This window comes from Lactuca virosa, chromosome 3 (assembly GCF_052849685.1).
Source record: "Lactuca virosa cultivar CGN04683 chromosome 3, Lactuca_virosa_CGN04683_v6, whole genome shotgun sequence".
Lineage (NCBI taxonomy): Eukaryota > Viridiplantae > Streptophyta > Magnoliopsida > Asterales > Asteraceae > Lactuca > Lactuca virosa.
Window position 1 is genome coordinate 191713332 of NC_136428.1, and position 5904 is coordinate 191719235.

A 5904-nucleotide genomic window follows, 5' to 3' on the forward strand; every position below is an offset into this window, starting at 1 on the left:
AGTTGTGGAAGAAAGGAATAGTGAAGTTGGTTGTCCAGGTTTGGTCCTTTGATTTACATATCCGGTCCCTGTACTTCTTTAATTAATTTATTCATGTCCTTTTGTTTGTGTTCCATTCAACTTCCCATTTTTTTGGCAGAATTGGTCCCTGTATTATTGTTGGAAGTTAGGAATACTAAATTTGGATGTTTTTTGGCAACTTTGCTCATTATTCTTTTTTACCCATTTTGACACTTTTGGTCCTTGCAATCAATATTTTTACACTTTTTTCGAACCTTTTAATATTTAAAGTTTGGCCACAAAACTTTAACGGTTTGACAACTTTGATCCCTTTTCTAAAAAGTTGCTAATTCCTAACCCTTTAATTCTTTAGCCATTTTCACACTTCTGGTCCTTGCAGTCAAAACTTTTACATTTTTTGTCCGGGGCAAAGCCCGGACTTTTCATCCTTGCATTTTCTATGTCTGTCATATTTATCAATTCAGAAACAACATTGAAAGCTTCTGGCCCCCGCGTAGCGGGGGTAACTTTTCTAGTTATTATTATTATTATAGTATCTATATGAGACAAAAAATCATTTTTTTATTGTTTTGTATTGTTCGTTGAAGAAAAAAAAGAATTTTTTTCTTGTTGCATCTAAAACTCAAGATATACAAAAAGAAAAGAATTGTGTATATTTTTCTTACCATATATATGTATTTAAAACTAATATATATCAAATCAATTTTAATTAAATAGTTTAATTTTAGAATTGTTTTCCAACAATGTTTAGCTTTATTAATATATTAATTATTTAGATGGTTTTTTATAAAGATGATATTTATTGGTTTATATTGAAAAAAAAATTGTTTTTTAGTTTTTACAAGTCCTTGTTGGTTTAGATTAAAAAAATTATTGGTACAATGTTTTATTTAAAAAAACCAACAATCACTTCTAAGAAATACAAAACAAAATAAAAATATGGAAATAGCTTGTTTCGATAACCACTATTTGAAAAAAAAAGAAAAAAAATTAAAAAAAATAAGGTATAAAATTGAATGAACCAAACAAAATAAATGAAGACATATTCAATATCTTTTTGTTTGGTTCATTCGATTTTAGATCTTATTCTTTTAACTTTTTTTTTTCAAATAGTGGTTATCGAAACAAGCTATTTCGATGTTATTTATTTTGTAAGAAACAATGGTTGGTTTTGTACTTAAAACATTATAACAACAATTTTTTTAATCTAAACCAACAAAGACTTCTTATAAAAACTAACAAACAATTTTAGTTTTAAATACATATATGTCGTAGCAAAAAAAAATACATAATTCTTTTCTTTTTGTATATCTAGAGTTTAGATGCAACAAGAAAAAAAAATCTTTTTTTTCAAGGAATAATACAAAACAATAAAAAAATAATTTTTTGTCTCATATAGATACTATAACAATAAAAAATAAGAAAAAAACATTCTCGTTTTTTTGTGTTCTAATCGGTCGAGCAGTGTACAAACCATTTTTTTTTTGTTGTTTGATGTATATAAACAAAAAAAAAACACATTTTTTTATAGCAAAAAGTAAAAAAGAAAGTAAAAAAAGTATGCTAAAAAAACAGCAAAATATTAAAAAAACTGAAATTTAAAAAAAAAATTAAAAATTTAAAACTACACCTATTTGGTAAATATTTTTAAAACTACACCTATTTGGTAAATATTTTTTAAAAAAAAAACCATTTTGATCAAAAACTCGTATTAAATTGGTGTGTAGTAAGTCAATGTAGGATGATGTGTAAAATGAAAAACCTTACTTTGAATAAAATAAATTAGAGGGGGACTCATATTTTAAATCAAAAGTCAATATGTGGATTGAGGAAACTCCTCAATCTAGATGTATTGCGACGTTGCATTTACCCATACATTAAATCGTGTCGTGTGCATCATATCTTTTAGCTACTCAATTGAATTTGATTTTTAGAGTTGGCGCCTTATAGCTGCATGTATTTTACCGTAGTGGATCATTAATATGGCCAATAATATATATGAACATATACCATAAGAAGCAATACAATCTGATGCTCTTCAGCCCAGGGCAGTGGCCCAGCTCGCCCACCGGCTCTTAATCCGAGGGGTCATTTACATCTCACAGTGTGTTCACATGACAACACCGCTAGATCCCCTTCTATTCGTTAAAACCCAACACGTGATTCCTTCCCCCCTGAAATCATTTTGTGTTCTCGCACTATCGCCCTCACAATGCTTCCTTCCTTGGCACATGTTGTAGCTGCCATAATCTAGTGGTGATACCTCGATCATCATGGGATCTATTCAATTACGATGGATTACCTACTATACTTGTACTCAGTTGTGCTTCTCCATTAAAGAACCAAAATCTTGTTGAGTGTAGAGGTTGAGTTGCTTATGAGCAGTCCGAATAAGCAGGGTTGTTTATGGCAATCTGCTGGAATAGTCCGAATAAATAGGATTGTTATTTTTTTTTGAAAACGGAAAACGAATTAAGTGGAAGCCTACTCGTAATATTTCAGCGAGCACCCCGAGTTCGAGCTCCTTTACGGGGCAAATCCAGTCCTCATAAAGATTTTCAGGGAAAAATTCCTCACATGTGGCACCACAAGAGATAGCAATCAAACTCCTAACCTCACGCCTCACATGGGTATAAAACCCAGAATTTTCAAGGAAAAATAGGGTTGCTTATGGCAGTCATGATAGTAGGGCTACTTATTGACAACATTGTTTAGGCGGTCGACAAGTGTTAAAGTAGCAGGGTAGGTTTTCTTTAAGAGAAACTAGTATCAGAATTATGACAACAAAAGAAGGGAAGTTTAAGATCCATAAAGGAAACGATTGTGGGTTTTGGAGAATGCAAATCGAAGATTATCTCTATAAAAATAATTGCATTTACCATTGAAGGAATCGAAGCCTGAAGATATGGAGCAAAGATATGGAGTAGGAGGATTGGTATCTACCGGATCGAAAGACACTTGTAGTGATAAGGTTGTCCTTGGAATAGTATGTAGCATAAATTATTATCAATGTGAAGACTACCTACAATCTCTTGAAGGCGTTGTCCAATATGTATGAAAAATCATCTGCACGTGCATTTGATTCGTCAGTTTGTAATTCTAAAGATGAAGGAGGGTAGTTCTGTGACTAATCATGTGAACGAGTTCAATTCAATTATCTCAAGACTGGCTTAATTTGATATCGGATTTGAAGATGAGGTCATGACATTGTTACTATTATCATTTTTACATGATTGTTGGTCCGGGATGGTGATAACAATTACTAGTTCAGTCGGAGATGTTAAGTTGTCGTTCGAAGGTATTCACGACTTAATCCTCGGCGAGGATGTGTGCAAACGGAGTACCGGAGAAACATCCGGTAGTCTTTTGAGTACAGAAGACAAAGGAAGGAAAACCTACAAAAAGGCTTATATGACCCGGTTAAATAAGTTAAAAGACCCGGTTTTCCACCGGGTCTTATGGGCAACGAGTCTTATGTGGAAAACATAATAAGACGCGGTTTTACAACCGGGCCATATTTGAGTAATACAACCCGGTTTCTATGAACAAAACCGGTTTTTTCCTACATTTGAGTATCACTTTTGTACCAATATATATCCTGGTTATCATGCATAGAACCAGGTTTTATTATGCAAGTTAGAGTTTAATTTTGTTTGATCATATGATTCAGGCTATGCAACCGGGTCTTTTTATTTCATTTTAATATTTTTTACAAACCTATAGCATTAATTTTGTTTAATATTTATTTACAAAACTATAGCCTCCTTACCAACATGCTTATAGTTATAGTTTTCATATTTCTATATTTGCGTTTGATATACCCAAATAAAGAATTTCTTTTATTGATATTCAATGCATTTCTACTGTTCTACATATTTAAATCTAAAAACTCTAGGATCCAACATTTCACAAGACATTAACATAGCATTTGGAGTCCAACTTCTTTGCCACTCCCCACTTCCCACAAGGATCAATATGTTGACATTGCTCACTTAAAAACCCCGGTATATACAATCTAATCAAACTTGATGTGCATACAAAGCCTCATCTGCTTCCTGTTGAAGAATGTACATAAAGATCATCAGCACCTACATGAGAGAAATCAAAGCATATTTAAGGAAACTGCAAATGCAAAAAAGGCTTTAAAACATAAACAAAAATACATACATTGCAACCCTTAGTCTTTAAACATGGTCATCTTAAGCGTAGGTACTTCACTCCCCAAGTCTTTATTAGATTCAACAACTAATAAATTCAAAGGTAATATAAGTAATCAAAAAAATGAAGGAGAAATAAGATTTTTACAATTTATCAGCACTCAAAATCAATGCTAGCAGCCTCAGTCTTATGCTTTTTAGCTCCTTTTCAAAATTCCATGCAACCTTTCATGAAATAAAATGGTAACCATGAGGTGTAGAAGAATCCATTTATGCAACCACTGATGGGGCAGAAAAAAGAAACATGATGGTATATCAATCAAAATTGAAAAAAAATGGACAATTACATTGAAAAACTAAACCAATGCTAGACACTACTGTCTCGAAAATGGAAGTAGTATCCATAATGATCAGCTAAACTGACAAATAAAATTAAAAAAATAACTAAACCAATACTAGACATAAAATTAAAATAGGATGCTTTATTGAAAAACTAAACTTAGAAATAAATTGAAAAAAAAGTTAAACCAACAAATACATTGAAAAAATAAAAGCATAACAAATGGAAGTATGATGCTACACTGGTCATCACTTAAAACGAAAGCTTAATAAAAAGCATACCAATGTACCAATTGGATTCTTTTCTTGAAGAATGAGGAGACAACCTTGTCAAAGGATTGTTAGTAACAAAAATAGATAAGACCTATTTGTTAAGTATATTGTATAACATCAACACCTGAAAATTGTAAAGCTTATTAAAAAAACATACCAAAAAAAGGAGTGGAATGCTACACCAGTTGACCTCTTTTGCCATATGCTGCAAAACATTTAATGGCATGCGTTTGTTAAGATGGAAATTAAAAGTATGAAATCATAAACAAATATCTAATCATGTCTAAAACAAACCAATTAACCAATCACCTTACAATATTTATACTTCTTTCCTCAAGGACCATAAATTAAGTATTTCACAACCCTGTTTCCATAAGACTTAGGACTCCTGTAGTCCTATGCATTGTAAAAAACAAAAAAAAAATGTGAAAAACAAACAACTAATGAGAAGGTCATACGGCTTTTCCTTATACCTTTCGATTGTTGAGATTTACAAGTCATTCCTACCACAAAAAGTAACACTTGATCACTGACATAGAACACTTTTCATGGTTTTGGTGTACAACAAATAGAAACAGCAACAACGTCCATATATTTAAAAGTAGCTCTTCCGTATGAGTGTGACTCTTCAATTCTATGTTTCTATGAGTTCAAATCATATTGATATGGGTTTTGTAAGTTTGAAAAACTGAAATCGCATTTGATTAAATGAAGAGGTGTGATTGATTACTTGATTGGCTTCGATAGCCATATTAAACATGCTAAGTCTTCAGCGTGAAATTGATTAGTGAAGGAACCCTGAAGTAAAATTTTCGAGACTATGAACAGTATCGATAAAGATTCAGCTCTAAAGAGAATTGCAAATTTAAAATTAAATGGAGAAACTTATGCCAGATAGACGACTACTCATAGAGTGCCTCAGGGGTGAGAAAACTGGCGATATTAATTTTGCTATGGTGGTGTGCCGTCATCGTCAGGAGGAGAGGAGTTGGTGACTAGGGATTTCTCGTCGTGTTTGGTCTCGTGGGAGAGAAATTATAAGGTGGAAAATGGCAGTATGGAAATGGTGCTATTTTTCAATAAATTTCACGAAACTTAAGCGGACTATTTTTCA